Raw genomic sequence first — 12,273 nt, forward strand, 5'->3', positions numbered from 1 at the left:
TGAGTATGGAGGTTTTGGCTCTCTCCTGTTCTGCTTGTCCTCATCGTGTTTCTGTCCGTATTTCTTTTGTGCACCATTTTGGCAACATGCAGTACATGCCATGTGGTCACGTTTTGTTTCATATGAGTCAAAATCTTGCTGCCATGTTTCAATGAACCACATTTTTACATCTAAGGCGTATTTCACTAATTCATTGTGTTTTTAATGTTTACATAAATCATTTTTGCATATCATGTTTTTTTCTGGTATTCACTTAGTCTGTTATTTTGGCACATGACACTACTTGTTATGTCCCAATTTCTCTCTGATGTGGGTGTCACATTGCATGTCTTACATACAGTGTAATCGTGCTTACCATATGGTGTAATAATATCCAGGAAGCTTTCTTGGATAAATTCGAAAGAAACGCAGGAAAGTATCTGTCGTAAAAACAAAGACTATCCAATGGGCAGAAAAATCTCCCCAGAATAAGAAGCTCCCATAACCTTCCCAGAGTTTACCTTAAAGCCCATCTCAGAGCAGTATTTTTCTGAGATGTTTGGCAATCTTAAGCCCACCAATTGTAGGGGTGATGTTTGCCCGCCTTTTACTGTTAAACCTGTGGTCCACATTTGGTGCCCCTGATTACTAAGTTCATTAATGCCTCCTTTAGGGAAAACTTTGTCCCAAGAAATATAAAACAAGCGTGGGTTTCACCACTTATAAAAAAGCCTTCTCTTGATCCCAGTATAGCGGGCAACTATGGTCCCATCACAAATGTACCTTACCTGCTGAAAATCCTAGACAAAGTGGCTCATCTTCAGATCTAAGACTTTCTGGTCGGTCATGACATCTTAGGGTCCAAACAATCTGGCTTCAGAAAAGCCCACAGTACAGAATCTACATTTTTAGACTCAAGACCAACATATTGCAAACCATGGAAGAGGGCAAATTTATGATGTTCATGCTTTTGAATCTCTCTGATGTGTTTGATGTTGTGGATCATGCTATATTGGCAGAGAGATTACGGACATTTGTGCATTTCTCCGAACCAGTGATGGGGGGGTAAAATCTTTTTATTGTGGATCGCAGAGCCAGGGTCTTTTCTGATAATGTCATGGCTGAGGAGTTTTCTGTCTTATGCGGGGTCCCACAGGGCTCATGCATGGCACCACCCTTTTTAACATCTTTATGATCCCATTATTTGAACAACTGGATAAACTTGGTGTGGTGTACGTGAACTATGCGGATGATACAGAGTGTCTTGTGCCCATGACTGGTGATTACGCGCATGATTTTGTCTCGCTAAACTCCATTTACAACATTTTCCAGTCATGGATCCAAGTAAATAAGCTGGCCCTTAATAGTTCTAAGATTGAACTTATGATTCTGGGCACTGCAATGCAGTTGAAGAAGCTTAATGCAAAAGATTCATCTTTTAAAATTGCAGATTGCAATAGTAATACCCAGAATAAGGGTAAGACACTGGGTGTGATCTTGGATCAGAAATTGACCATTAAAAAGCAGGTTAACTATCTTGTCTCCAGCATGTGTTATCATCTGAAGCTTTTAGCTCAGCTGTGGCCATTTCTGTAATCAGTAAATTGTGCCGCAGTGGCTTGTGCCATTATCAGAGCCAAGCTCCAGTCTACTGCTTGGTACCCCCAAACAAGATATGACCTGCTTGCAGGTAATCCAGAATAATGCTGTGCGCATTGTGGCAGGGCTGTAAAGGAGAGATCACGTTACAAAAGCTAGAAGAGCATTAAGTTGGCTCCCCATTTGAAGCCGTATCAATTATCGCGTTATGTGTATTACGCATAATTGTATATCAGTGCAAGCCCCCTAGTATCAGGCCAGTTGCATTTCATGCCTATCGGCGCGTAGAGTATTGAGGTCAAATAATACTGGTTTACTAGAGACACCAAGAGCGCATTTGCCCTATGTGGAGCATATATCTTTTCCATGTGCTGCTCCTTGGTTGTGGAACTTGCTGCTGCTAGAATTGAGGTTATGTACCAACCTGCAGCTTTTCAAGAGCAGATTGAAAACCCATCTATTTGAATGCATTCTGTTAAATAATCTGACTTGCACGTCCGCATTACCTATCTTTCCGTCTCCTGCTTCCCACGGATACTTTCTGTTGTGTGTTTGTTCTGTCTTGTTGGTGCTATCATGCCTTCGGGCTCGTTTCCAGCGTGTTACAAATAATATAAATAAAAATTGTAATGTAGATCTAAACTTTGCCCCCATGTTTGAAGTGACTGATTAGTTAGTATGCCTAAATTAGTTTTAGTTTTCTTTTCATATTTACATGTCTGTATCAGATTTGCCATTATTTGTCGTTAAACATGTGTGGCTTATTACAAAAGTTTTATTAATTTTCAAACACTCCATTTTTTATTTAAATGTTGGCGGGTTGTGCAAAGCGTTTGGCAATCATAGGTTTAGCCAATTGCTTTGTTTAGTCACTTGCAATCTATCAATCTTTTTCAAATTATGAGTTTTAACCAACAGAATGGTGAAAGGCAACACTATTGTCATATACAGATGGAATTGTCTTTTGAACACAGCAAAGTTAATATAAAACACACTGTTCCAGAATCAACATATTCACGTTTTACAAGAAGCATAACTTGGCTGCGAGTTTCTATTTTATAAATCAATTGTGCTTCCTGTTGATGTAACATATGCTCTCTGTTTCCATCTCTAGGTTTTACACGTTTAATGCCAACACATGTATTGCTCATGATATTTTCTTTTTCATGTTTTTCTTGCCAGTTTACTGCCATGGGATATTTAGGGGTCGATTCATGGAGCAAACGTGCGCCGAAAATCCCAGCGCTACGCGCACAGCAAAGCGCACATAGCGCGGCGCACACAACCAAAGTGTGCGGAACAGTGGGCGTAACATGCGGAATAACGCGTGAAAAAGAAGGCGTAACTGGGGAAGTACTGCAGGGAACTACACGGAACGCCCACACGCACGCGAACAACCCGTATTCATGGATTCGAATACGGGAAACCCGCGCACGGCAAAAGACGCACACAGGTGTCAACGCGTCTGCCACACGAAGGCAGGCGGAAGCGTCCCCACGCACAGTATAAAAGTGCGCGCAAACAACAAACACGTATATACAGCTACAATGAATGCCCCATTTGTCGCAGCACTGATCGTGGGACACCGCAGGAGGAGGAGAATAGCCAGGGCACGCATTTTCGCACCACGAACAAGCCTTTTTGGGATGCCTGACAACCAGGTCTACGGCAGGTATAGGTTTCCACCCCATATCATCCTAGACCTGGTCAGGGAGTGGGAAGATGACTTTACATCCCCCACCCTTTGCTCCCAAGCATTGAACCCCTTGGAGAAGGTGCTCAATGTTCTGCATTTTTTGGCCACTGGGTCATTTCAGCGGACTACTGCCATAGTGGGGGGGTCTCACAGGCCACGCAGTCACGCTGCCTACACCAGGTACTGGCAATCATGACAGCGCGCCCCTCAGTCCGCAGGCACATATACATGCCCAGAACACCCGCAGAAAGGCAGGCCGTTGTCCTGGATTTTTTCAGGGTGGCACACTTCCCCAAAGTGCTCGGTGCCATAGATTGCACCCATGTGGCCCTACGTCCACCTAGGGCCACTGAGCACATCTACTGAAACCGCAAGCACTGGCATTCCATCAATGTATAGCTGGTATGCGATGCAAAGGGAATCATCACCTCTGTCTATGCAAACTACCCTGGCTCCACCCATGACAGTTTCATATACAGAATGTCCACCCTGAGCCGGGCCCTGGAAGCTGGGCAGCATGACGACACATGGCTCCTAGGTGAGTACAAATGCCCTTGCACATGCATGCATGTCACACACACACACACACAAATACACAAACCCCAATAATCACAACCATTTACAGCTCCCCAGGGGACAGTGCCTACCCTCTGAGCAACCACATGATGACGTCAATCCGAAACCCCACCACACCACCCCAGGTAAGATACAACGCCGCCCATATTGCAACCAGGGCCATAGTGGAGCGCACATTCGGAGTGCTCAAGTCACGTTTCCGCTCCCTTGACCGCTCTGGCGGGCAGCTACTCTATGCACCCCCAGTAGTGTGCAGGATCATTGTGGCAGCATGTGTCCTGCACAATGTTGCAACACGGCAGGGCGTAGCGGTGGACATGGTGGTGCCCCCACATCCCCAACCACAGGCACAGGCGCTGCCCATGGGAGGGGACAGGGCACGTGGCGAGGAAGCCCGGACCCAGCTTGTGGCCACATTTTTCACCTAAACTCCCACCCCTGCGGAGTACACACAGTCCTGGCACATACCAGGTGACAATCGATGATGACAAAGAGACAGTCAACTGTCACAACCCTACCACCCTGAGATAGTTGCCATGGAAGTGCCACATTGTCTGCATCCCTAGCTACTTAAACACAAGCTATCCTGTGTGACCAAAATGCACACATATGACATGACATGATATGGCATTTGTAACGTGCCTATACACAAGTATTTCAAGGTGCGATGAGGCAGGGAGGGGGGAACAAGGGAAGACAGACAACGATACTACTAGGCCAGGTGTCATTTAGATTGTGCAAGTGCAGGGGTAGGGGGAAGGGAAAAGTGCAAGGGGAAGGGGAGGGGGGAGTGCAGTACAGGGTAAGTAGACTAAAAAACAAATAAATAGGCCAGCTGGTGGCAACTGCAAAGGTAAGTGCAGACAAGTGCTGGGAAGGGGGGGCTGTAGGGATAGAGAGACAGTCCCGCAGTGCAGGGGTTGCCAGGGAGGCAGTGCAAGTGGAGAGTGGCTGGGCAAGGGATTGAGGTCGGTGAGAGTGGCCCAGTTGCATATCCAGTGCAGTTCCAGTGAATAATTTTGCAAGGGAGAGGCAGAGAGAAAGCAGAAGCAAAGAGGAAGGTCTTGAGGTGCTTCCGGAACCGGAGATGGTTCTCCTCAAGTTCCAGTCAGGCAGGAAGGCTGTTCCAGAGGGAGGCCCCTGCCGCGGAGAGAGATCTACCCCCAGCTAGTTGCTTTGAGAAGCGGATGACCCTGACATGCAAGGTGTGAATCACACACACCTGCAAAACAGGCCATGGCCATCACTGTTATGTCACTCAACCCTCCCAAACCACAACATGACATGGCAAGCAATACCTATAAACCAACACAGTAACAATAAGGTACACATTGCCATGTCAAAAATGTACAGTGGCATCAGACAATGATGCCTGACATGGAATCAGATGAAATGACTGACCAACAACCTCCCACCCAAAATAAGTCATTTCCAAATGCATTACAAGAGTTGTAGACGTAACATAACAATTAATGCCTGTCTACATGCACATTGTGCATTGCAAAATCAACACTGCATCTTCTGCGTGCTGTGTCCAACTCCTGCAACACACTGCTCAGCGCACAGCACAGTGAACAGCCATTGTGTGTGATGCACACCCTGAGCATCACATCTAAGCGGCAGACCACATCAAAAAGCAAATTAGGCATGTACAGGATCCATTATTGGTCACAGAACATGTGCAGCAGGGACTCAGTGGGCACCAGAAGGCAAACAGAGTGTACACGTGGATATGCAAGGGTGGTTGTACATGCAGTGCATCATAGTGCAAGTGTGTGGGTCAGTAAGGACATGCACTCAACATATGCATGTGCAATCAAGTGACCATCAGTGTCCTCTACACATCACATGTGAACATTCACCATGTGTACACCCCAGCATGTCAAACCACAACTATCCCCTCACACCTGAAAGGTAAACACAACACATGAACAGGCATTGATCAGCACAACACAACATGTACATAGGATACCACCATTACAATGTCAGGGTTCCCATCACACTGCAGGGAAAGGCAACTATCAACAACAACCCCCCCCCCCCTCCCTCACAAATGACCATGACCCACTGAACAACTGCACCTGGGTCATGGAGCCTTCAACCCTCAATTTCACCTGGCCACAGGATCACCCTTCCCCTTCGTCACCATCTCCCACCTTGTGTGTAAAAAGGTGCCTGCACCCTCAGAGTCCACCCTCATTTGCAAAATCACAAAATCCAAGCCAGAAAAACGAACCAGAACACCCTCCAGTAGATTTTTGTTTGTTTATTTTTGATTCAATTTATGTTGCTTTTAATACATATTTTTTGTTCAAACTTCAATGTGTAGTATCATCTCATTGGTTTCATGCATATCATGATATGGGTTTTGAGATTCACTGACACCCATTGGGTGTTTGTGAGGGACATGTGTTCATTTCCAAACTTGCATTTGGGGTTCTATCATGTTATTGCCATGGGTGGATGCAATACTCGGGTGGGTGTTTGGCATTTGGAGGCTGACCATAAGGGCCAGGGATCTGGATTGTGATGATATGTTGGCTGGGGACATGTGTGGGGGCCTGGTGGAGGGTGCCCTGCACTGCTGGGGGGTGGGGGTGCAGGGGGACATGTGTGGGGGCCTGATGGAGGGTGCCCCCCAGTGCTGGGGGGTGGGGGTGCAGGGGGACATGAGTTGGACATGAGTGGGGGCCTGCTGGCAGGTGCCCCACAGTGCTGGGGGGTGGGGGTGCAGGGGGACATGTGTGGGGGCCTGGTGGAGGGTGCCCCACAGTGCTGGGGGGTGGGGGTGCAGGGGGACATGTGTGGGGGCCTGGTGGAGGGTGCCCCACAGTGCTGGGGGGTGGGGGTGCAAGGGGACATGAGTTGGACATGAGTGGGGGCCTGCTGGCAGGTGCCCCACAGTGCTGGGGGGTGGGGGTGCAGGGGGACATGTGTGGGGGTCTGGTGGAGGGTCCCCCACAGTGCTGGGGGGTGGGGGTGCAGGGGGACATGTGTGGGGGCCTGGTGGAGGGTGCCCCACAGTGCTGGGGGGTGGGGGTGCAGGGGGACATGAGTTGGACATGAGTGGGGGCCTGCTGGCAGGTGCCCCACAGTGCTGGGGGGTGGGGGTGCAGGGGGACTTGAGTTGGGGGCCTGGTGGAGGGTGCCCTGCACTGCTGGGGGGTGGGGGTGCAGCGGACATGAGTTGGACATGAGTGGGGGCCTGCTGGCAGGTGCCCCTCAGTGCTGGGGGGTGGGGGTGCAGGGGGACATGTGTGGGGGCCTGGTGGAGGGTGCCCCACAATGCTGGGGGGTGGGGGTGCAGGGGGACATGTGTGGGGGCCTGGTGGAGCGTGCCCCACAGTGCTGGGGGGTGGGGGTGCAGGGGGACATGAGTTGGACATGAGTGGGGGCCTGCTGGCAGGTGCCCCACAGTGCTGGGGGGTGGGGGTGCAGGGGGACATATGTGGGGGCCTGGTGGAGGGTGCCCCACAGTGCTGGGGGCTGGGGATGCACGGGGACATGAGCTGGGGGCCTGGTGGAGGGTGCCCTGCACTGCTGGGGGGTGGGGGTGCAGGGGGACATGTGTGGGGGCCTGGTGGAGGGTGCCCCACAGTACTTAGGGGTGGGGGTGCAGGGGGACATGAGTTGGACATGAGTGGGGGCCTGCTGGCAGGTGCCCCACAGTGCTGGGGGGTGGGGGTGCAGGGGGACATGTGTGGGGCCTGGTGGAGGGTGCCCCACAGTGCTGGGGGGTGGGGGTGCAGGGTGACATGAGTTGGGGGCCTGGTGGAGGGTGCCCTGCACTGCTGGGGGGTGGGGGTGCAGGGGGACATGTGTGGGGGCCTGGTGGAGGGCGCCCTGCACTGCTGGGGGGTGGGGGTGCAGGGGGACATGTGTGGGGGCCTGGTGGAGGGTGCCCCACAGTGCTGGGGGGTGGGGGTGCCGGGGGACATGAGTTGGACATGAGTGGGGGCCTGTTGGCAGGTGCCCCACAGTGCTGGGGGGTGGGGGTGCAGGGGGACATGAGTTGGGGCCTGGTGGAGGGTGCCCTGCACTGCTGGGGGGTGGGGGTGCAGGGGGACATGAGTTGGACATGAGTGGGGGCCTGCTGGCAGGTGCCCCACAGTGCTGGGGGGTGGGGGTGCAGGGGGACATGTGTGGGGGCCTGGTGGAGGATGCCCCACAGTGCTGGGGGGTGCGGGTGCAGGGGGACATGTGTGGGGGCCTGGTGGAGGGTGCCCCACAGTGCTGGGGGGTGGGAGTGCAGGGGGACATGAGTTAGACATGAGTGGGGGCCTGCTGGCAGGTGCCCCACAGTGCTGGGGGGTGGGGGTGCAGGGGGACATGAGTTGGGGGCCTGGTGGAGGGTGCCCTGCACTGCTGGGGGGTGGGGGTGCAGGGGGACATGAGTTGGACATGAGTGGGGGCCTGCTGGCAGGTGCCCCACAGTGCTGGGGGTGGGGGTGCAGGGGGACATGTGTGGGGGCCTGGTGGAGGGTGCCCCACAGTGCTGGGGGGTGGGGGTGCAGGGGGACATGTGTGGGGGCCTGGTGGAGGGTGCCCCACGGTGCTGGGGGGTGGGGGTGCAGGGGAACATGAGTTGGACATGAGTGGGGGCCTGCTGGCAGGTGCCCCACAGTGCTGGGGGGTGGGGGTGCAGGGCGACATGAGTTGGGGGCCTGGTGGAGGGTGCCCTGCACTGCTGGGGGGGTGGAGGTGCAGGGGGACATGAGTTGAACATGAGTGGGGGCCTCCTGGCAGGTGCCCCACAGTGCTGGGGGGTGGGGGTGCAGGGGGACATGAGTTGGACATGAGTGGGGGCCTGCTGGCAGGTGCCGCACAGTGCTGGGGGGTGGGAGTGCAGGGGGACATGTGTGGGGGCCTGATGGAGGGTGCCCCACAGTGCTGGGGGTGGGGGTGCAGGGGGACATGTGTGGGGGCCTGGTGGAGGGTGCCCCACAGTGCTGGGGGGTGGGAGTGCAGGGGGACATGAGTTGGACATGAGTGGGGGCCTGCTGGCAGGTGCCCCACAGTGCTGGGGGGTGGGGGTGCAGGGGGACATGAGTTGGGGGCCTGGTGGAGGGTGCCCTGCTCTACTGGGGGGTGGGGGTGCAGGGGGACATGTGTGGGGGCCTGGCGGAGGGTGCCCCACAGTGCTGGGGGGTGGGGGTGCAGGGGGACATGAGTTGGACATGAGTGGGGGCCTGCTGGCAGGTGCCCCACAGTGCTGGGGGGTGGGGGTGCAGGGGGACATGAGTTGGGGGCCTGGTGGAGGGTGCCCTGCACGGCTGGGGCGTGGGGGTGCAGGGGGGCGAGAGTTGGACATGAGTGGGGGCCTGCTGGCAGATGCCCCACAGTGCTGGGGGTGGGGGTGCAGGGGGACATGTGTTGGGGGCCTGGTGGAGGGTGCCCCACAGTGCTGGGGGGTGGGGGTGCAGGGGGACATGTGTGGGGGCCTGGTGGAGGGTGCCCCACAGTGGTGGGGGGTGGGGGTGCAGGGGGACATGAGTTGGACATGAGTGGGGGCCTGCTGCAGGTGCCCCACAGTGCTGGGGGGTGGGGGTGCAGGGGGACATGAGATGGGGGCCTGGTGGAGGGTGCCCTGCACTGCTGGGGGGTGGGGGTGCAGGGGGACATGAGTTGAACATGAGTGGGGGCCTGCTGGCAGGTGCCCCACAGTGCTGGGGGGTGGGGGTGCAGGAGGACATAAGTTGGGGGCCTGGTGGAGGGTGCCCTGCACTGCTGGGGGGTGGGGCTGCAGGGGAACATGTGTGGGGGCCTGGTGGAGGGTGCCCCACAGTGCTGAAGGGGGTGGGGGTGCAGAGGGACATGCGTTGGACATGAGTGGGGGCCTGCTGGCAGGTGCCCCACAGTGCTGGGGGGTGGGGGTGCAGGGGGACATGAGTTGGGGGCCTGGTGGAGGGTGCCCTGCACTGCTGGGGGTGGGGGTGCAGGGGGACATGTGTGGGGGCCTGGTGGAGGGTGCCCCACAGTGCTGGGGGGTGGGGGTGCAGGGGGACATGAGTTGGGGGCCTGGTGGAGGGTGCCCTGCACTGCTGGGGGGTGGGGGTGCAGGGGGACATGAGTTGGACATGAGTGGGGGCCTGCTGGCAGGTGCCCCACAGTGCTGTGGGGTGGGGGTGCAGGGGCACATGTGTGAGGGCCTGGTGGAGGGTGCCCCACAGTGCTGGGGGGTGGGGGTGCAGGGGGACATGAGTGGGGGTGCAGGGTAGTCCCCTGTGGTGTGGGCTGCCTGTAGGGGCTGTGGAGGTTGTGGAGCGAACACTTGGGAGGACCCACACGGCCAATTCACGTATAGTACTCCACGGAACCCCTGAAATACACGTACCCTGCTGATATCACGTGTGACACTTCCCGCGCACCCCAAAATACACGTACCCAGGACATTCGCGTGTGGAACTTCCAGCGCACCCCTGGAATAACGTACCCAGCTGAAACCGCATGTGAAACTTCCTGCGCACCCCTGAAATACACGTACCCTGCTGAACTCGCGTGTGAAACTTCCCGCGCACCCCAGTAATACACGTACCACGCTCGCACAGGGCCAATCGCGTGTGAAACTTCCCGCGCACCCCTGAAATACACGTACCCTGCTGAACTCGCGTGTGAAACTTCCCGCGCACCCCAGTAATACACGTACCACGCTCGCACAGGGCCAATCGCGTGTGAAACTTCCCGCGCACCCCTGAAATACACGTACCCTTCTGAATTCACGTGTGTAACTTTCCGCGCACCCCGAAATACACGTACCCAGGACATTCACGCGTGGAACTTCCAGCACACCCCTGATATACACATACCCTGATGGAATCGCGTGTAGAACTTCCCGCGCACCCCTGAAATACACGTACCCTGCTGAATTCAAGTGTGTAACTTTCCGCGCACCCTGAAATACACGTACCCAGGACATTCACGTGTGGAACTTCCAGCGCACCCCTGATATACACGTACCCTGATGGAATCGCGTGTAGAACTTTCCGCGCACCCCTGAAATGCACGTACCCTGCTGAATTCACATGTGTAACTTCCCGCGTACCCCGAAATACACGTACCCAGGACATTCGCATGTGGAACTTCCAGCGCACCCCTGATATACATGTACCCTGATGGAATCGCGTGTAGAACTTTCTGCGCACCCCTGAAATACACGTACACTGCTGAATTCACATGTGTATCTTCCCACGCACCCCGTAATACACGTACCAAGGACATTCACGTGTGGAACTTCCAGCGCACCCCTGATATACACATACCCAGCTGAAATCGAGTGGGAAACTTCCTGCGCACCCCTGAAATACACGTACCCTGCTGAATTCACGTGTGAAACTTCCCGCGCACCCCTGATGTACACGTACCCTGATGGAATCGCGTGTGGAACTTCCCGCGCACCCCTGAAATACACGTACCCAGCTGAAATAACGTGAGGAACTTCCCGCTCACCCCTGAAATACACGTACCCTGCTGAATTCACGTGTGTAACTTCCCGCGCACCCCGAAATACACGTACCCAGGACATTCGCATGTGGAACTTCCAGCGCACCCCTGATATACATGTACCCTGATGGAATCGCGTGTAGAACTTTCTGCGCACCCCTGAAATACACGTACACTGCTGAATTCACGTGTGTATCTTCCCACGCACCCCGTAATACACGTACCAAGGACATTCACGTGTGGAACTTCCAGCGCACCCCTGATATACACATACCCAGCTGAAATCGAGTGGGAAACTTCCTGCGCACCCCTGAAATACACGTACCCTGCTGAATTCACGTGTGAAACTTCCCGCACACCCCTGATGTACACGTACCCTGATGGAATCGCGTGTGGATCTTCCCGCGCACCCCTGAAATACACGTACCCAGCTGAAATAACGTGAGAAACTTCCCGCGCACCCCTGAAATACACGTACCCTGCTGAACTCGCGTGTGAAACTTCCCATGCACCCCTGAAATACACGTACCCTTCTGAATTCACGTGTGTAACTTTCCGCGCACCCCGAAATACACGTACCCAGGACATTCACGTGTGGAACTTCCAGCGCACCCCTGATATACACGTACCCTGATGGAATCGCGTGTAGAACTTCCCGCGCACCCCTGAAATACACGTACCCTGCTGAATTCAAGTGTGTAACTTTCCGCACACCCCGAAATACACGTACCCAGGACATTCACGTGTGGAACTTCCAGCGCACCCCTGATATACACGTACCCTGATGGAATCGCGTGTAGAACTTTCCGCGCACCCCTGAAATGCACGTACCCTGCTGAATTCACGTGTGTAACTTCCCGCGCACCCCGAAATACACATACCCAGGACATTCGCATGTGGAACTTCCAGCGCACCCCTGATATACATGTACCCTGATGGAATCGCGTGTAGAACTTTCTGCGCACCCCTGAAATACACGTACA

The sequence above is a fragment of the Ambystoma mexicanum genome, chromosome 1p, assembly GCF_040938575.1.
Source record: "Ambystoma mexicanum isolate Mex_15411 chromosome 1p, UKY_AmexF1_1, whole genome shotgun sequence".
NCBI lineage: Eukaryota > Metazoa > Chordata > Amphibia > Caudata > Ambystomatidae > Ambystoma > Ambystoma mexicanum.